This window comes from Lepidochelys kempii, chromosome 1 (assembly GCF_965140265.1).
Source record: "Lepidochelys kempii isolate rLepKem1 chromosome 1, rLepKem1.hap2, whole genome shotgun sequence".
NCBI classification, from domain to species: domain Eukaryota; kingdom Metazoa; phylum Chordata; order Testudines; family Cheloniidae; genus Lepidochelys; species Lepidochelys kempii.
This window is the reverse complement of record NC_133256.1, coordinates 165354154-165376142: the sequence shown is the minus strand read 5'-3', so window position 1 is coordinate 165376142 and position 21989 is coordinate 165354154. Positions and strand designations below refer to the sequence as shown.

At 40.5% G+C, this 21989-nt stretch overlaps 1 protein-coding gene across 10 annotated transcripts in view; it reads right to left on the bottom strand.

Moving 5' to 3' along the window:
* Positions 1-21989, bottom strand: part of TIAM1 (TIAM Rac1 associated GEF 1) — a 264451-nt gene that overhangs the window by 202222 nt on the left and 40240 nt on the right. For 2 of the 10 annotated variants that reach the window (XM_073362431.1, XM_073362486.1), the window contains exon 2: positions 18327-18420. The exons of the other annotated variants lie outside the window; for them this stretch is intronic. The gene's annotated coding sequence lies outside the window, so the exon portion shown is untranslated. The remainder of the gene's footprint in view (positions 1-18326; positions 18421-21989) is intronic. 10 annotated transcript variants of the gene reach the window in all.

Sequence of the window (21989 nt, the reverse complement as noted above, 5' to 3'; positions counted from 1 at the left end):
AAATAATGAGAAGAAAACATCACATTGCCTATATATAAATCTTTGGTATGACCACATCCTGAATACTGCATGCAGATGTGGTCGCCTCATCTAAAAAAAAAGATTGAAATTGGAATAGGTTCAGGAAAGGGCAACAAAAATGATCAGGGGTATGGAATGGCTGCCATATGAGGAGAGATTAATAAAACAGGGACTTTTCAGCTTGGAAAACAGATTACTAAGGGGGGATATGATAGAAGTCTATAAAATCATAACTGGTATGGAGAAAGTACATAAGGAAGTGTTATTTACTCTCTCATATAACACAAGAACTAGGGGGTCATTAAATGAAATTAATAGGCAGCAGATTTAACACAAAAGTAGTATTTCTTCATACAATGCACAGTCAACATGAGGATGTTAAGGCCAAAAATATAACCGGGCTCAAAAAAACTAGATCAGTTCATGGAAAATAGATCCATCAATGGCTATTAGTCAGGATAGGCAGAGATGGTGTCCCTAGCCCCTGTTTGCCAGAAGCCGGGAATGGGCAACAGGGCATGGATCACCTGATGATTACCTATTCTGTTCATTCCTTCTGGGGCACCCAGCACTGGCCACTGTTGGAGGACAGGATACTGGACTAGATGCACCTTTGTACTGACCCAGTACGGCCGTTATGTTCTTCTCTAACGCACAGGATTTGTAGAGTTATATTTGTCTATTTTATGGAATTTGGCTTTGTATGGTCCCCGCAAACTTCTGCTTCCCATGTGAAATATTTTTGATTACTCATAACTTCTCCAGACTTTTGACAATTACTCTAATTTAAAAGCAGCATTAATCTATCTTGGATCTATGTAAACAGAGATCCTAACAACAATTACAACACCAGCCTGGGAAATAGGAAATACAAATTTCATCTCTCACTTCACAGCTTCAATTCTGGGGGAAAGAAATAACCACAGAAGCTATCAATGCTCAGCATGAACAGACCTGTTCATTTTGTTACTTTTGGTCAGAGTAATTACACACATCAAAACAGCAACTTAATCCAGCAACACAGAAAAAGGATAACAAACAAGCCAACCTTGTTCAGTTGCATGAAAAACAAAAAAGCAGCTGTAGAAATACTCTAGCATTACTCAGTGCTTTGGACCAGACTCTGCCACTCCTACTCAGGTAGTACTTTATTGACAATAGTGCTACTCATGACTGACAGAGCTGCTTGTAGTATAAGGTACCATGTGAGTAAGAGTGGCAGGATAATGGAGCTACTCAGAGTAAAACACTCAGAGTAAGTAAAAAAACACAGCAGAATCAGGGACTCTGTTCGCCAACAATGGCCTGAATCCTACAATGAGGTCTGTGGATTGACCCCAGCACTAGAACAGACCCCCATTAACTTCAGTCTGCCTGCCTAGATGCTGACCCTGCAATAAACTATGTCATTGTGCTTTAATTTTTTCATCAACAGCCATTAAAATAACTTGCATCTTTAAGTTTGTCAACTTAACCGCAGTCTTCCAAGGAAGCTCAGATTTCATATTGCAGACACAACACTGAAATCCTTAGAGAAGCTTAGTACACTCCTTTTGTAATTTGTTTTACTTATCAAAATATATTCCTCTAAATTACACCTAAAAACCACTTTATGATATTTACCATACATCAAAAAACACATTTTATAATAAAAATCCAGCTAGCTATATAACTCATATGTCAGACTGATCAGAATTACACAAGTTTGCACAGATTGCATGTGACAAGCTACACCAGTGGGGTGCAAACATTACAAATGGAAACAACAGCCTCTGTTAAATCCTGACCTCTGGGTACTCTGGGCTCCTGGACTCAGAAGCTAGGCCAGAAAGCCATGTTTTACCTCAAATGAAATTTTATTAACTCTGAAATTTCATAAAAAATCAATCCAAATCTCTGGCTAAGAGTTTTTATGACCCATGTTGAAGATAAGCTACCCTACTAAAATGAAACAAGAACTAATTGACCAATTTCAATGTATTCTATGAGACTGAATGGAAATGTACATTGGCTGTTCCCTGACCACATAACACAACACAGCTTTGCTCAAGCACAAAGAATAGTAAAACTATTCATTTTAGCTAATAATTGGAAACTTTCTATTACACTAATCATTGCACTAAATCTAAATGCTGGGTGTGGAGTTTCCACAATATTGCAGTCAGTCAAATGTAACAAATCATTGATTTCTGACAAGGACCATCTATTCAGTTGCAACAGTATGTATCTGTTAGCATGGGCACTTTACTAGTGGAAAATATTAGGGCTGACGGATTCATTGCTACAATATAAAATGTCATAGCTTTATTTTGTATTAGCGGTTTCTTGGTCAGTAAGGCCTGAAAAACCACTCACTCATGGCAAAGGGGAAGCTTCCCTTGGAGAGAGGAGGGAACATGCCACCCATTTCTACAGAACTTCAGCTTTCATTTAAAATAATGAAGCTTCCACCTTGGAAACATTCCAAATGTGAAGCAATTCAGTGATGTCTTTCCAGAGTCTGCAGACCGCTCCAGTGCTTCTGCAGCTGCTCACAGCTGCATCTGCTACCAAGCAGCAACAAGGTAGAGTTAACAAGGTTGTGGGCAGCATATAGCTACTATTCAGAACCCTGTGGACACCAGAGAAATCCTCAAAAATGTCATCTTTATGTAACCTGAGAAAGCTGCAAGCCTAGAGTTATTCATGGGGAAGATGCTTCCAACACCCACCCTTCCCCCTGCCTCCCAAAATATGGAGGCTAAATAGGGAGAGGGTTAATGTACTGGAGACCTGTTTCTTCTCCTCTTCCCATACCCAAATGCCAAAACCTTGAGTGAAGGCAAAAGACTTTATAGGGGGTGGGCAGAAAAATATAAAAAGCTCCTTTACCATTCCAGCAGCTAAAGTGGGAGGGTCATATTTATTAGACACTTGCTAATCAAATACTAATATGAAAGATACAGGATCCAGGGACAGCAACCAAAAGGAATCCCAGCATCATTCCCTTTCTGGCACTGGAGGGGCAGGAGACCTATGCTTCTCACTAAGGAGTTGCTCCTGAACCTTGGTGATGGGTCCATCCCCATCTTCATCTTTTTTAGCTTTAGATCTCCAGCTGTTAGTGAGATCTAGCAAATTTTTTAAGACTTGCTGGTGATGGTATTTGTAAATGCCCCAAATAATTCTTTAGATGAAGGTACATCTGCTTCATAAGGTAAAAAAGGAAGCAACAGCAGTTTGCTATCAAAATAAAGTGCCATATCCCAGTTTTGAAGACCCACACAAAGTGGGTTTATTTCCTACACACTTTAGTAATTCTATACCACAAAAAAAAAAAAATTCAGAACCTCATACTCTGTCATTCAGTCACTATTACTGGCAGCGGTGCATGGGTCTCAGAACAGTGGCTAATCTTACATACCATACGTGCCTAGAGCATTTAGCTATTGCAGCAAGTTGGGGGATGAAGTAACACACTTCATGAATTTCCTCAGCATGGTTTATTTTAACTATAACTCATTGCATGATGTTATGTACTCAATGGATTTTACATATTACATCTTCTAACATGCCATAAACCTTATTGAACCTATTTCCAATCAAAGTGGAAACCTATATGACCACACGGGGACAGGCTCCCACTAAGTTGCAACGAACCACCTAGATTTTTTCAGAAAACTCAGAAAGTAGACATTTTGTGTACTCAGCAACAAGTCCTCGTCTCTGAATGCTGGTTTTCTGGGAGAGTATGGAGGTTTGAGAGAGAGAGTAAGGATTTGATGAACTGATCATATCAAGACCGTGCAAACAAATTCTGGAGTAGTTCTTCATGTAGTGCAGCTAGCGCACCTCAACCGGACCTGCACTGTTCTTGTGATTAACCTCTCATGAGCAGAGGGAATCTGTTGTGATGACTCATGCAACGATTCTGTGATGAGCACAAGAGACTAGGCGGAAACCAAGTCCAGTTTTACTCAGATAACGAAAGGTATACAGCCAATGCATTAAATTAAAAATGTGCCACAGGTCTGTTGGTGCTTCTAGTAGATTTTGCTTTGGGAAAAGACCAAAGCACACAAATATGGTGCTGACAGGGGCAACCTTCAGTTTAGGTCTGGCATTTTGCTGGTTTTATGTAACCATGTTATTGTCTGTTACTCTACGATGAAAGAGCACTTACCATGGACGCTGCAAGAAGATGCTTTTACTAAGATACAGAGCACACTTTTAAAGGAAGAACTTCACTACAAAAAGCAAACATCTGTATTTCTTGCAAGGTTAACATTTTCCAAAAGCCACACATCTTGTTTGATACCTCACCATACTACCTGCTTTGAAAATTCTCCCTTTTTTTAAAAAAAAAAAAAAGGAAAAAGGGTCAGATTGATTCTTTTATGCCACTATTGTACGCTTCTGTGAGAAATGCCACCGTCTGCTATGATTCCATGGGAGCCTCTCCAGGAGAAAGCAGCCTCTCGGGCCGTCAGCCCACGTAACCCCCCAGGCTATTAAATCTTACAGGTTGGTCTCAATTCTGAAGGGCTACCGGGTAGCTGCTAAGTGAACAAGTAGTCTGGTTAGGCAGCCACCTACAATTGCCTTCCCTAATACCAATGTATCAAAGAACTAAAACTAAAGGGAAATCTCACATCAAAAGCTATCTCACTGCACCCCTCATTACCATCCTAACATGGCATCCTAGAGCAGAAGCTTAGCCAGCCTAACTGAATGCCCACCAGCTAGGGAAGATTTCTGCAGAGGCTCAAATACATCACGTCACCCTGGATGAACACTTTTCTTCTGTCAACTAGGGAGAAGCAAGGGGCCCACTGATTCACCCTCTTCCCAAGGGTCAGAAAAATAGGACAGAAGATGTTTCACCATTGATTTCTTGTTAAAATATCCTCTAAAACAAAAGAAACCCCCTAAAAACATCCCTCCCTTGCAAATCTAGCCCATGAAAAACTATAAACAATTAATCCTCATTTGTTCTGGCTTTGCGAGTACAGCAAACCATTCTAGATGCATCACCTGGGGAACTATCTAGGTCCCCGGGGATTGGCAACAGAACATGGACTTTTTGCTCCTATATCACTGATTTAAATCCGACCCCAGCTGGTGATCAACAAGAACCACATCTGTAACCCTGCTGGCAGCTGCATTAGAGAAGCCAAGACTGAAGAGGCATGGGATCGGATCCTGCAAGGCACCAAACATCCTCAACTGCAATGGGAATAGAGAGAGTGCTCAGCACCTTGCAAGATCAGCCCCATGAACACTACTCTATCCTCTCACCCTACAGATGGGTCCCATAGGTCAAAGCTGAAGCATAGCTGCAAGGTAGTGTGGGAAATATTGCAACTGCAAAGGGAAGCTCTCTTATGGCTTGTCTACATGGGATATTAGTGCACAGCAAGCCAGGATGTGAATCTATAGGCCAAATAGCTTGCCACAGAGCACAGTCCCCTTTAACAAGCCCTCAGTTAAAACAGACCATTATTATTCACACTCCAATAGTTTTTATTTACATCAAAAGAGGACATGGTCAAGCTTAGGAAGCCAATATATTCAACTTCCTAGCTGCATTCTGGACAGAGGGATTCCAGATAAAAATAATAAAAAACCACCCAGCTAGAAAAAACTGCTCCACTAGGTGTTTTTTCAGGAGGGCACTCCAGGGTGCAAGAATAAATATCAAGTCAGTTTTGACATTGGGAGGCCAGAAGGTAGGAATTGCTGGGGTTTCATTTAAAATGAAACAAAACAATAGCTTCCATAATCCTGAAAAATAGGTATTTGTAATAGGGAGGTAAAATTGTTGGCCTATTATACTTGATAACTATCAGCATGTTCACCTTTTTATGCGGTCTTCATTATAACACTCATTATGCTATCTTCGTAGAAACTGAAGCAGTAACAAACATCCTGGGTTTTTAAAGATAACAGCATCCTAGCCATATTGTCTCTGTAGATCATTTCCCTGCCATTGATTGTTTTAGTGGATAAATTAAAAGGCAATTTTAAATCTATAGATGGTCTCAAAATTTATTGAATCACCAACAAGCTTTGTGGACTCAATACATAAGCAGAATTCATTTTTGGTGTGATAACATTGAGGAAGGACGTTTTAAGTGTAGTACAGCACAAATGCTGATTGTTTGCAAGACGCTTTGGGACAGGGGATTCTGCTTGACATCTACTGGCAGTTGCTTGCTATTGTGCTGGAACTTTAACTGGGTTAAAGTCTCTCATCTTAACCAAATTTCAGGAGATTCAGCTCTGTGCTGCTGCAGAGCTATTTTGGGGCTGCTGGGGGCCACTTCCACCCCTTAAACAAGTTAGGGAAAACCTAAGAAAAAGCTATACCCTGTACAGCATTGTACTAGCTTCTACAGACATTAGCATGGAGGTACAGCTCTCTCCTAGCCCTGCCCCTTGCCACACCTCCCTCCTATGGCATACTCCCCATTCTGCCTGCAGCACTCACAAACATGCCCTTAGTACCAGGGCAGGGAATAGCTTCATAGGCAGGACATAGGCAGCAGAACCTGCTCTGTACCTAGCATATAGCATCCCACATCACTGCTATTCACTAGGGTGAAGAGTGTTTTGCCTGTTTTATGCAACACAAAGACTGATCCAGAGTCCTCAAGGTAACGGAGAACCTCTTTCTTCATAATCTTTGTGGTTACCAAAAGCAAATGAAAATCTGGATCCAAATAAGCTAACTAGAATCCTATAGATTCATGTAAACAATTTGGCCCAATATACATGCCAAAGGCCATAGGTCTGGAGAATCACCAATTTCATAGCAAACAAAATATCACCTTCCAATTTCCATTGCCAATTAGCATTCAAGACTAAATCAAAAACTGTCTCTTAATTACTGAAGCCAGCACTAACTACTCCAGTTCTATTTCTACAGAATTCTGAAAATTAGATTCTCCATTACACATGCTGTATTTAAATTAGTTTCCTACCTCATTCCTGGCAATTGTACTTTGACAAACCAAATTAATACACAATTAAGATTTCTTTTTAAACCTACTTAAAACTGAAATGGAGCTTTAACAAAACAATTTAAAACTCTTATAAAGGGGAATTAAATTCCCCTTTACATCTTAATACAGGAATTTCTTTAAAAGACTAAAGATGCACACGGGGAGATATTATTTTTGAAATATACCACAGAAAGGCAACAAATGGCATTTTATTTTTATATTACAAGGTGTTAGTTTCCCACCAATCCAGACGAGAACAAAGTTGTGATGGTTTAATACTGCATATGTAGGTATAATGCCAGAAAGATTGTCAGCAGAAGGGAAGCACTGAAATAAGCTTCCTGCCCCATCCCTGGCCCCCTCCCAAACCTACAAACTATTTTTCAGCCCCTCAGTGACAGGTGCCACAAAGGAACTTAGAGGTCAAGGGCCTTGGGCTGCATGTTTGTCACACAATACAGCTCCTGACCGACCCACCAATAACAGCTATGCAAACACCAACACTAAGAATCTGTATGGTGGGCCTATACGTATGGCCACTGCCTCCCAGAATAGTTTTATAATACTGCTTTTGCAACATACATGCATTCCCCATTTGAAGGCACTTCCATGAGAAGGTAGACTTTGGCTCTTAAAGTTCTGGATCATAATTACTTGAATATGACAGGGGAGACAACAGCATATCTGCAAAAGGCTAAACAAGAATCAATTCATACAGAATATTCAGGAAAATCCTTTACATGTGCTTATTTCATGTTATACTAGTCAGTGGGGCATTATTTGACCTGTGATTTCTGCAGAATAGATACTATGCTACATTATATAAATAGATTAATCAGAAGAAAAAAAAAGAAAACACTAGTGGAGCCTAATCTCTCCACCCTCTCTCTAAAATTAAAAAGCCTGAACCGTAAGTTACCACCATGCAGGGGCATAGTGATAACCAAGAAGTTGTCAGGTAGCCACAATATGTTCTACTAGTAGGAAGACCAACATCTTGAGAAGGCAGCCAATCCAGATTCCCTCAAGTTAGCAGCAGCAGGAGGCAACACTAAAAAAAATTTTAAAAAAACTTCAAAAACTTTGAAGACTCAACACTCCTTGGTTGCTGAAGAGATGGTTGTAACAAAGCAATGTTAACAAATCTTCAGAATAATTCACCAGCTCCTTGCAAAAGAACAGGTAAAGTTATAATATAGTACAAAGTTGACAGCAGAGAACACTGCAGTGTGGCCTAGTGAATACACTGGCCTGTGACTCAGGAGACCTAGATGCTATTCCTGGTTCTGCCACTGGCCTGCTCGGTGAGCATCACCTTTGTGCCTCAGTTTCTCTAGCTGAGAAATGAGGATAATTATACTCTGTCAAGCACTTTGAGATCCACTGATAAAAAGAGATAGACATTTGTTTTTAATCACAAAGGCTAGAGTAACAGAAATTGGATATTCACTATTGAAAATGTACAAAAATTATACACTACAATTAAATACCATCTGTGTTGGAATATATTTAGCATTAATTAAGAATCAGATACAAACTAATGAGGCTGAATTGGTACCGCATTGTAAAACAATAAAGTGCTTAGTGTGACAACTAGCTCTGGCAATAATGTGTGTTGTTTCAGTTATATTTTTCCCCTAGTCTTTCTTGAGTATCCATTACTCAGTAACAGTTGATAGCCTCTTTAAATCGCATATGTGAGCATAAAACCTAATGTTTTATGTTCCTGTATAAATAATTACATGCTATATCCTCTGCTGTCCAAGTGAAGGATTGATTGGGTTATTAATTTTGTATAAACTGTTAAATTCTGATTTGTGTATAAATACAATTCAACACAAAATCAAGTTCTCCCTTCACTTCTATCCATGCATTTCCATTGAATTCGGAGAAAGTACACTCATACAAAAATCCAAAGATTCTGAGTGAAAGCCAATGCTTGGGGCTCAATCCTGCAGCTACTTATGCTTGTAACTTTACTTATTTGGATAGCTCCATTGGGGTCAATGGGTCTTCTCATGTGAATAAAATTATTCATGTAGGTAAGCTCCATAAACCCACACCAACAAGAACAGTTGGAACCATCTGGACAGAAGCTCAAGAATATACACTCAGATATAAGAGAAAAAAACTGTTGATTATCCATTTCTTCCTCCTTGCCAATGCATGATAGTGACCTCCAGACTCTCTCTTCCTCTGAACCTTCAGCTGTGGTCCTGTCAAGTCCCTTAAGGCAAGCAGAGTTAGGTCTAATCAGTACATTGTAAAAGATGTCCAAAGTTCTGCAAGAAGTTATGTTGGCAATTCAGAAGATGGTGCTTGAGTCCTCATGGAATTAATGCTTCAGTGATTTCTCCTAGCATCCTGCTGTATTGCTCGAGTTGCCATCTTAAGTCCTGAGTATATATGGTCATGAAGAGTGGTTTTGCAAGAAATGAGGTATCAACACCATTGTTCCTGCCAAATTCCAACAGCATTCTGTAATTACATGATGCCTACCTACAATTTTTTCCTGTAGTTTTAACTGGATAAGTTATGTTTTATTTCCCATTCTACGAACCCAAAAATTGTTGTGTAGTGTTGCTACGTGCAGATAAAGAGTTGTTACATGCAACTAGAGGTAGTTGCAATTCAGTGATGCAAAAAGTGGTCCGTATATATGCAGCTACAATTAGTAGAAGTCTTTTAATCCAGAGAGATCCCAAGATATAATATATATATTATATATATATATATATATATATATAAATAAATCACTGTTTTGTCCAGTGTTTGATAGGAACAAACCCCAAAACAACCCAGGGTTTTAAAGTGTTTAAGGCATGAAATATTACAAGGAAAGTATTTGTAAGAACTTGTATTTTTATTAAAGAAAAATTTTAGCTGATTTTCTGATTGACTGATGACTAGTGAGTGACATGACATGCCAGTAAGACATCTTAATCACTAGTACTTTTTTTCCCCCCCTGTTTTTAAAAGAAGTCTACTAGATGGGTGGAGAGAGAAATGTCAAGTACACTGAAAAAAGAGGGCTGCCCACTTGCCTATGACTTTTATTTCACAGAATGATACAGCATTAGTGCTTAGGAATATAAATTACCTTCAGTTAAGAGTCTCATAACTATTTCATATGATCTGTAAAAAGTGTTATCAATTAATTCTTACTTCACAAGTCTGTCATGAGTCTGGGGAAGGGGGAGCACTAATTAAACACAAATGAAAAGTAGGTAAAGACCTTAAACTGATTAGGCAATTAAAGTCAATGATTCTCTGAAATGAAAAACATTAGTTTTGCTAGAGTTATAAAAAAGTCTAAAAGATTTACTACCATGTTAAAGATTTATACTCCTAATGCATATTCCAGCAAAAAGAAAAATCAAACTAGTCCTTCCTTTATATAGTAAAAAAGGGGGAGAACTACTAAAGACTCCTTCATCCACATTAGGAGAACTACAAAAGGATAATGGAAGTAAATGCTGCAAAAGTAAGGCTCAGACAACAGATCCATCGAGTTCATGCTGCATTTTGTTTGTTTTCTCGTTTGGGTGAATAATAGGTTTCCATTCAAGTAGGTGATTGAGTAAAATATCCATATTCCTTTCATTATTCATATATTTGCAGAATGGGGCACTCTTCACTGAAGAAAATAGCTTTCACGCTCCTGTAGACCCAGTTACATCATCCGGGTACTTGCATAAGCATTTGAAGGATCAGGCCCTCGGAAAGAAATTTACTTAAAATATAGATCGTTCTTACTTTACTCAGCAAATTATTTGATATCTTTCCACAATATATTGATATAGAAAAGGGCATCCACCCTATCTCATGAAACTAGACTCAAATATTCATGTCCATGAGGTCAAAACTACAACTATTATAAATTTACTTACAACAACTGCCATAAATTCAGACACCATACTGCTGAAATATTCCGGTTGTCAGTGCGGTAATGTTGCAGATTGCCCTGCATGTTTAACCTTGATTGTACATAATTGTTAATCACTGACCCATTCTCCAACACTCTTAGACTGGAGTATGTTGCTAAGCAACCAATATTTGCTCCAGATACTTTTTAAAAGGTAGTGTAGCAATGGCCAAGAGTCAACAAAGTGAGTCTTGACCATTATATGGACTGGTTTTGAGGTGGAGGGAAGATAGTAGTTATATATTGGTCTGTTTTAAAATGTAATATTAAGTGTTATTCTACCATGCATCAAAAATTCTTAGAGGCACCTTTACAACATTGAAAACTACAGCAGTTTACAGTCTTTTCAGCCAAGTTATACTGCCCTCTTCATTCTAAAACTTTCAGTGTAAGTTAAGTGCCACTAGCATTATGTGATACATTCCCTGAATTTCTCATTCAATAAAGATGAATAGTAAGTTTCATACTTACCTGAGCAGGAAATCACACACTTTTCTAAGGCATAATAATTCTAAGCTAGTAGAACCTACACCAACCACCACCGTTCAGTTTGTCTGCCAATCCAATATGAATAGCAACTCTTCATATAGTAACTAGGAATTACAGATTACATCCTTAAGATCAATATAGCTATGTGCATGACAGGGGTCCATTTAACTACAGGAATGTTCAAAAACCCAGGTTTTAATAGGGAAAACAGCAGTTTTTAAAAAGCAAATTGTAATCTATTTACTCTCTGGGCCAAAAGTAGAAGACTGCTCAAAAGATAGTGAGCAAAAAAAAAATTTGGAATTTATATATTATGCCAGGTTGCTGAGATGCAAGTGTTTGTTTAGTTCTCAATGATGCAGTATTCCATCATAAACAGCTACTATCACATTTTAAGGTTAATTGTTAGAAGCTTGATCTTTCACCAGTTGAAATCAATGACAAAATACCACTGACTTCAATGGAAGTAAAATTGGGCAACTAAATTAATCATAAAATTAAGAAGCTAGGGAAGAAAATGCAGACAGCAAAGCTCCACAGTTCTGTTTTTATGTTCTACTAATAGAAATCAGTCCTTAATGGGTAGGCTCAAAGAATCTGGCCTTTTGGGGGAAAACGTACCGATGTGCTTGAATGAATATTCAAGTAGTTGAAAATGTTTAATTTTCACAATAAGGCAGTGTACCAGTTCCACACACCTGTATAAATATATTTGCTTTAGTTTAGGACTGTGAAGGAGAAACCAGACAGCAGTTGGGGCAACCACACACACACACGTGTACATAGTTTGGACCCTAAAAATCATTCTTTCATTTAAAAGCCAAATAATCTTTCACCAAATGCAGTCATGATAACAAATTTCTTAAGATCAGCGTATTGGAGCTGATCGAAACATTTCAAACAAAAATTGCAAAAAATTTTTCCTCTCATTTTTCAATCAGCTCTAATGTGTATCTTTAAAAAAGATACATTGCATTTAGGGGAAAAAATCTTGGCTCTGTTGAGGTCTACGGCAGAACTCCCATTGACTTCAGTAGAGCCAGGATTTTCATTCTTCGTAAAAGCTCAAACCTAAAGCTGTGTATGCCCAGCATAGTAATATATACCACTGCATTTCATACACAGGTTCTGCATTAAAATCAGCATTTGGAGTACGTTTTAGTTATTTTGAGACAGATTATAAACCAAGTAAGTGCTGGCAGATTAGCAGCCATAAAAAGGCTATTAAGTGTAATGAAATTACACAAAATCGAGGACCCTGGTGTAACCTGACTGCTTCCTCTAAAACCTTTTCACTGATAGTTTTACCATAAAGGGATTTCAGAGCATGTAACCTGGGTTTGCAGTATGTTTTCACAAAGATATGCAGTATGTATCTGTCACTCCCTTGTCGGTCAATCGTTCTGATTTTTTTTAAAATTTTAACCTTTATGTATTAGTTCCCCAAAATAAACACGGCAGAACTACTAAAATTTCTCGGTCACAAAGCTGACCTGGCAAACAAAACCCTACATGCTGGGTTTCTCAGTGACCTGGCTCCGCTTGTCTATTTCATTCTTGCAAGCTAAGACATGGAAATATACAAAAATCTTGGTCCCTAAAGTTCCTGGAGTATAAGTTCCATTATGTTCTAAGACAGGCAGACAGAAAGAACATTAGGGCAGTGCAGTATGCATGAGCACATGGGCCTCAAGCATACATGCATGCTCACAATCCAACAGACAGCTGGTAGAACTAATTTTAGGCCTAGCTGCCTTTGCAGAATTATGTCAGAGTGAACCATAAAAGACTCCAAAATGCATACACTTCCAAAGGAAGACAGCAATTCTGGCAATACCATTAGCATTCTTTACTGCAACAAATGAGTGTTGCAGTCACTAACTGGCCAATCCTGCAGTCCTCATGGAAACAACTCACGAAGTCAGTATTGATTGTTGAAGTCACTGGGAATTCTGACAGCATCAGGATCCCAGGAGTGAGTCATGAAACTTTCTACTTAAGAATTAAAATAATTTTTTAAAAAAAGACCTAATTTGCTTTACACAGTAAGTTACCAGGCAGTAAACAAATCTGATCATGTCAAATTTGAAAATAAGACTTTTGAATTCAAATTCTTTGGGGGTTTTTGGGAGGGGAAATAAATACTGTGGGGGAAAAAAATGTCATTACTTAAATATTAAGGGCTGGATTTTAAGGTCAGCTGATGGCCTTAAAGCTGAAGGCGGCCAGTGGAAAAATATCCCCTGCACAGGAGAATCCTCCAGTGGCATAAAACTGGTAGAGGCAACACAACTACATCCCTAACCCAGTGTAAGGGGAAGAGGGGAAGGATGATGTGGGGGAGCTATTCAGGATCATTGGGGGGGGGGGGGATGGTGAGGGCATTGTAAAACTATATGCCTGATCCTCTCCTGGCAGTCAGCCGCCATTCATCCTCTCTACTTTATCCACCCAAGAATCAAGCCCTAAAAATAAACTTTAAAAATTCTTATGACATCCAGCCAGGATGAGCCAGTTTGGGCTTTGCCATCAGGCTCTCTCATCCTGGTATAGTCAAGTCACATTTCCAAAAAATAGACATCCCTAGCCAGAGGCTGAGAAATCACCCTTGAATTACAAGATTAACTGACAAACATCTCAGTTCTATGCAGCGAGAGAGAGTTCTCACTCTGGTCCAAAATCCTGAAGTCCTTACTCCATTTATATTCAGCTTTCCCTCTAATAAAACTGCCAGGAAAGTCAACAGCATTTTTACCTGAGCAAGAGACTTGGTAAAAGTGGTGAAGAAATGGAGTAAAAACCTCAATTTGGCACACGCTGAACTTTCAGAAGACAGACTGTGCAACCATTAGCATTCTTTACTGCAACAAAGAACAGCTCAAAGAATAATTTTTAAAGAGGAGAGTAGGAGCTGGGAGACTCAGGGGATTGGTAATGAAATCTAGGGCCCCTCGCCTCTAGGCTGTCAATTCAAATCCTGCCCAGGCCAATAGTGATTGAAAATCATTGCCATTCAATGCTCTGTGAAATAATGTTGGTCTGAGTACACTTCCAAGTGAACAAGGGCCACATTAGGAAGCCATCAGCACAATTTGCACCCTTGCTGGGAGTCTCATAAGGAGAGGTGAGGTCCAAGAAAATGTGCAGATCAATTCTTCCTCTCCCTACCCCCGACCACTTAGTTAAAAGGCTGAGTCTTATTGGCAGAGCAGCTTGCACTACTGCTGTACCCTTTCTGTGGAGAACGCACTTCAGTTTCCAGAGCTATTACTCCAGCACCCTTCAGCAATAAGATTCACACTAATGATTTAATTAAGATATCAATGCAGAAATAAATTCTCATTTACAATGTAAATTTGAGATGGTGCAGAAGAAACAGGATATTAGCAGTAGCATTCTCATCTCTACACACCAGGAGGAAATTCTGGAAAGGGTAAGGGAGAAAAATACCTAGTGGTAACTGTAAATCAATCCCTAGTATTGCACAGAAGATTAGGACTGCACTTCACTATATCTTTTCATTGTGCTCTGTGAAGCAGAGAACAGGCCAATGTAGCTGGGCTGTTTCTTGTATCTCATCACCAGTCACTTTCTATATGTAAAGTGAGAATCTTTCAGTCACTGCTTTGAATCAGGCCCAAGTTAGTGGGATCTAAACTCTTTACCACCTGAAAACTGCTCAGTTAAATACTGTTGCCTCAGTGAAGCTTAGGCTACTTCTGTACCACCACAGCAAAATCCCACAGCAGTGAGTCTCAGAGCCCGGATCAAATAACCCAGGTTTGTGCTGCAAGGCTAAAAATAGCCATGTACATGATCAGGTGTGGGCTGGAGCCCAGGCTCTGAGGTCCTCCCCCTCACCAGGCTCCAGAGCTCAGGCTCCTGCCCAAGCCCAAACATCTACACTGCTATTTTCAGCCCCGCAGAGGAAACGCTGGAAGCCAGAACCACAGGTCTTCATTGCATGTAGACTCATCTTTTTTACTGTGTAGAACAGAGGTAAGCAAACTATGGCCTACAGGCCACATCCAGCCCACAGGACTGTCCTGCCCAACCCCTGAGCCCCTGGCCAGGGAGGCTAGCCCCTGGCCCTTCCCTGCTGTCCCCCACCCCTGCAGCCATGCCACCGCACGGGCAGCACAGCGGTGTGGCTGGCTCTGGTTGAGTGGTGCGGCTGCCAGTCCTGCCACTCTGAGGGGCATGGTAAAGGTGTGGGGAGCGGTGGGGCAGGGTTGGATAAGGGGCAGGGACTCCTGGGGGGAGGTCAGGGGATGGGGAACAGGGAGGGGTTGGATAGGTGTGGGATTCCTGGGGGTCAGGCTGTTTGGGGAGGTACAGCCTTCCCTACAGTTTTACATCCCCAATGTGGCCTTTGGGCCACAAAAAAGTTTGCCCACCCCTGGTGTAGAAGTACCCTACTGGGCAGGTCTCCCTCTAACAAAAGCATAGGTGACTGAGGTATGAGGTATGGAGACTGAACAACCAACTCACTTGTAAAGGCAGCTCATTAGCAATGTAAGCTTCCCGACCTGCTAGTGTTCAGATTTTGCAAATGCTCACTACCTGGTGTTTGTCTCCTTGAATAATCCTATGGATTTCAATGGGCCACTCAGTAGTAAGCACTCATCCAGGAGGAGGCAACTGAATTACTGAGCCCCACAAGCTCATTCACATGTACAATGTTATTCTGTAAATCTGTGAAGAGCTAATGTAATCGCTTAGCCTTATAAAACAGTAACATTTGTAATACATATTGTGATGTTGAGACATCCTTTGAATTTCTATCTTCCAACTGATTGTATTTAAACAAAATTCAACTCCAATGTTTATTCCAGGGTCAGCTTGGGGGCAGACAAGAAACCTACAGGTATGAGGCAGCAACATTAACCAAAAAACAATCCAATCTGCCCATTATCTTTTAAGCACACACTGATTGACACCTGATAAACTTGCGCTCTGAGGTGTCCAATTCCTTGGATCCTTTTGCCTTCTCCTCCTGTGCCTCTGAAACATCAGGCAGTTCAGTTCTTCCATGGATTATGGTCACCCACTAGTTGTGGTGGGCAGCCTCCCATCTCTTTTTGTGAGCCACTGTCATCAGCCAAGTCTCTGTACCAAACAGGCTACTCTATGGAGCAATCACATGGTATATTCTGACTTGTAGTTTGGTGTGGAGACCCTTTGTTTGACCAGATGGGTGACATGAGGATGGATCATTTGATTACCTGGTTCTGTTCATTCCCTCTGGGGCACCTGGCATTGGCCACTGTCAGAAGACGGGATACTGGGCTAGACGGACCTTCGATCTGACCTAGTATGGCCATTCTTATGTTATTCAACCTTCCAACAGTGGTGGTTGCTTTTCCTAATCACACATGAGTATCTTCACTGCAGCCACCTTCAAATGTCAGTCTACAGATAGCAGAACTCTACCGTTCGATTTCTTTTCCATCCACATACACCTTTGCATCTGCTGTCCAAATTCCTACCTTCTGGATCCTGGTTTTCTCAGCATTTACTTTCAATCCAATTTTTTTGCTTCTTGTTCTACCTCTGCTGTAAGGGCAATCATTCTGTTCTATGTCATACTTAGTAAAGCATCAGCAGCTGCAAAGTCGAGTTAGTAGAGGTGAGTTACACAATCTTATTTTACACCAGCTATGATGCTCTTTGTTGCCCACTTCCTCACCCAGTTTATTACTAATGCAAAAAGGATTGGTGACAACACACCCTTGTCTAACTCCAGTCACAATACTGAACCACTCACGTAGACCTCTAGCCAATCTTACTATGCATCTACTTCTCTTACAAAAACCCGACTCATCTGGTATTCCATAGTTTCAGGCAATATTCTACAGGGTCTCTACCAGTGCAACATTGCTAGAAACTATGGATCTTTCGCTGAAAGCAAAATTTGCAAACACAAGAGTCAGTCACCACATGTATTTTTTCTGCATTTTGACCTGAGTGGAAAGGTGAGTTTAGAGTATATAAGGAAACAGATGGCTCTATACTGAACACAAGGCATAATTCACTTGAGGGCTGAGGACAGAGGTGGGAGGCAGGAAGACAGAGCTGCAGATCAACACCAAGCATGAATTCAGTCTTGTATTTACAGCAGGCCTATTCTATAAATAGTGTAGCACACACTATAGCAATTGGACCTCTTAAAAATGTAAAATTCCTCCAAGCTAAATTTGCTTTCTCTTTCCACAGCGCAATCTCATCTAAAGTGAATATTCAGTTTATTGGTGCTGGTCACAGATTAAAAGAATAAAAAGCAATGTGATTATATATCAGACTACTATAAATACCAAACAATTTCCCCACTATTTTCAACTATTGTTTTGCCAAATTGCAGACTGGCTCGCTGGACATTTAGGTTGCGATTATGATGTGCCAAGGTGCTCATTTTTATATGGTTATACCACGAAAAGAAAAATAGGCATGTGTCCCAAGATGTTAGCATATCCCACCAGCCAGCAAGAATTCAGAAAGAGTAAGAGCCTTGTTGAAATTAAGCAATGAAGAAAAAGCTAAATATATAGGACCTTTTATTTCTACATAGCTAAAAATATTGATACACATGCCACAGGCAAGTTTTATAGCTCTATACTGAGAGACTATGAGCACCCTCAACTGCTGAAGTCAATGGAAGTGAGGTGGCTCAGGCCCCAATCCTGCAAGACGTAGAGTGCCTCCTTTGCCATGGAGCACATCCTCAGCACCCATTTTAGCTAATGGGAACTGAGACTTCTCAGCACCTCTCAAGAGTTGCTCAGCAACTTGCAGGATCAGGACTTTCCTGAGCAGGTCAAGTACAACATTGCAATAGTTAAGGATTTTCTTTACAGGAATAGACAGCATGGATTTCTCAAGAACAAATTATACCAAACCAACCTAATTACCTTCTTTGACGATTACTGGGCTAGTGGATGGGGGGGAAGCAGTAGACATGATATATCTTGATTTCACAGCCTAACTGCTATACCTGCAAAGATACTGGAACAAAATATTAAAACAATCAATTTGAAATTTGCCATGTCATTGTAGTTGTGTTGGTCCCAAGATATGATAAACAAGTTGGGTGAGGTAATATTTTACTGGACCAACTTCTGTGGGTGACAGACAGGCTTTCAAGCTCAATGGAGCTCATCTTCAGGGAAAAAGGGAATCTTGAAATATAAATATATAGGAAGCTAGAAGAAAAAACACTGCTGCACCTGATATATACACAAACTCTATGGAAATAGATTTGTAAATGTAGCCCACTGATCAGGGTGTGTCACAGGTCCCCCTCTGGGCCTGATCAACAGAATATGTAAGTGTTACAGCCCCTGCTAGAGAACCTGGGCTCTTTACCTCATCCTATTAGCTCAGGCAGTCCCCAGGCCAGTCCCCAATGCGTCAGCCAAGACGGTGGCGGTCACAAACACCATCCTGAAATTTGCTCTTCTAAAATGCGTTTAACAGAGAGACAAGGTGAGAGAACATTTTATTGGACCAACTTTTTTGTATGTAGGAGTCAGAGGATTATTCATGAGGAGTCATTTGGGGATGAAGTTTTGTTTCTTGCAGTTGCCCAGGAAGTAGATGATGCTGTTAAGTTTGGTTTCCTTCTTCATGTTGTAGAGTTTCCATTTAGATATTACCTCACCCAGCTTGTGTCTCTCATATCCTGGAACCAGCATAGATACAACACACAAATATACACACTGTTTCATGATTTACTTTTTCAGAGCAATTTTTAAAGTGTTTACTTTGCTTAAAACAGTTCATTTCCTGCAACATACCCATCAGAAAACCAGAGGTGCCAACTTTCTAATGTGCCATGGGGTGCTTGACCCCTGCCCTGCCCAAGGCCCTGCCCCCACTCTACTCCTTCCCCTAAGGCCTTACCTCCCAACCTGCCTCTTCCCACCTTATTTATTCTGTAAATAAGCGGGCAGCATTATCTCCTGTAAATGTAAATAAACTTGTTTGTCTTAGCAATTGGCTGCTCAAGAAGTGGGAATGAGTGGACTTGTAGGCTCTAAAGTTCTATATTTTTTTTTTTGCAGTTACATAACTGCACTCAAACAAAATAATCTACATTTGTAAGTTGCACTTTCACAATAAAGAGATTGCACTTCAGTACTTGTATGAGGTGAATTGAAAAATACTATTTCTTTTGTTTTTCATTTTTACAGTGCAAATATTTGTCATAAAAATATAAAGTGAGCACTGTACACTTTGTATTGTGTTGTAATTGAAATCAATATATTCAAAAATGTAAAAAAATATCCTACAACTTTTAATAAATTTCAATTGGTATTCTATTGTTTAACAGCGTGATTAAACCTGATTAATCGTGGGGTTTTTTTTAAAATTGCAATTAATTTTTTTGATTTAATCATGTGAGTTAACTGTGATTAATCAACAGCCCTACTATTAAAGTATTTTGCCTTTTGGAGGCAAAATATCACTCTTCTTTTCACGAATAACTTTTGATGACAAGAAAAGGTTAATTTTACTCTCAGTCCTGATGCAAGAAGGATATCCATTTCTATTTTAAAGAGACTGACTGACATAAGTTTGAGGAGAGAGGGAACAGAAAAGGTGGTGGGGGGGGGGGTGTAATACAGCTTTTGTTGTTGCTCTTGGACCTCTGGGCAGCTGGTCAGTCATGAATGGATGCTTTGTGCTAGCAGGTTGGCCTCAACACCTGTTGCTTGGACCCTGGCTCGCATCCCTGTCAGGGATGTCATCTTGTTGGGTCCTCTCTCCTTAGATAGGGAGGATCTGGATGGGCCATCTCATCTTGCTATGCTGATGTATGCAGTACAGTTGATTTCAGGATCTGATGAAAAGCCAAGAGAATGAGAGAGAGAACAGAAGGAAGAATAGTTGGGCAGAAAGGAAATGGAGACAAAACAGAATTCTACATGCCTCTGACTGGAGCCTCTGGTGCCGACAATCAGATATCCCCACTTATGGGGTGAGGACTGGAAGTCATATGACTTCAGAACTCAGTTGAAGAATAAAGTTCCTTAAATAAAAGAAAGGCCTGACAGCCTTCCTCTCAGGAAGAAAATCCTTCGGTCTGGTCTGCTCTTTCCATCTTGGGGTTGGGAAAAATGAGATGAGCTGGGACGAGACGAGTCGAGAGCAAACAATATTTTTCAAAGTTTCTTTTTTGAGATCTCCCCAAAAAACAGGGGGTGAAGAGAGGGTGGCATAGTTGATCCCTTCATTCTTTGTCTCCCAGTTAGGCCCAGCATCTGACATCAATTCTGGTTCACTAATTTCTGGATCCACATTTTCTTGTTTACCAAGTATGAAACTAACAGTCCTTGAGTTATATCAGTAGGCCTTTTTGTTTGGACCAATTTAGTTTTTCTAGTTTTCTTGCACCTGTTTATAACATTTGTTATTAAAAGTAGGCCAAATTTGTGTGTAAAAATTCTTGCCTGCTTGGGGTACTATAGACCCAATTGTCACAACAGATCCCACCCCTGCAAACACTTAAAATTTGGGTGACAGGAAGTATATGAATAAGGCCTGCTGAACTAATAGGATTGCCCATGAGTTCAGTTACTCATGTGCATACCTTTCAATCTTCAAAGCGTCTAATGTGACAAATAAAATGCAGAACAAGTGGGCTATTGTGCATCATACTATAACTGTTTAATTTTACTGGTTTTTAAATTCTACAACCTGTATTTAAGACTGTTTCCTCATTGTGCAAATTAAATAAACAGGGCTTGCAATCTGTCAAAGATGGGGCTGATCCCTAGAGTCAAGGGGGGTAGGTGAGGAAGCCCCTGCCTTGGTTTCTTGTGTCACACCAGGGGAAGGGTTGGAAAAAATGGATGGTCCCTGCCTAGGCTGCCCACACCCTATACAATTAATTCTGGTTGGCCCTTGCTCCTTGCAGGGCTCCATTATTGCTACACTCCTGTCACCCAGAGGGCCTTTGCTGCTAGTCCTCAGAGGTCTGCGGAGCTGCTCCTCTCCCTTCTTCCAAGGAACAGGAGCTTCTGACAGAGCACTTTGTCGTGGAAACAACCTTCTTTTTCCAGGGAGGCAGAGGGAGGAGTTGAAGGGCACAGGCTGGCCTACTACATTTTTCAAAAAAGGATCAGGGAAGGAGGGAGTGGAGCTCCCAGCCTGTGAAGAGCCCAGTAACTCAGAGGCTGGTCTGCTCCCTCCCCCTCTACACAAAAACAACCCAGGAACCAGCAGTTTTCTTCCTTAGATGCCTCTTTTCTTGGAGGGGAATGAGGAAAGCAGTGTTGTCAACTTCAAGAGATCAAAATTCATGAGTTCGCCCTCTCCCCCTGAAAAAAAATGAGTTTTTTTTTTTTTTAAAAAAGGATGTGGTTTTTTAGGTCAGTCTCTTGATTGTTGAGCTCTCCCACATGTACTGGATAACACAGGCACCAGCTTCCTCCTTTCCCCTGGGATGCTCAACCCCTGCTTAGCCCTAGGCCCTGACCCCACTCCATTCCCACCCCACCCTCTTCCTGCCCAGTTCCACACCTTTCCCCAAGTGCGCCCCATCCCCACTTCTCTGGAGTGCCCAGAGTCAG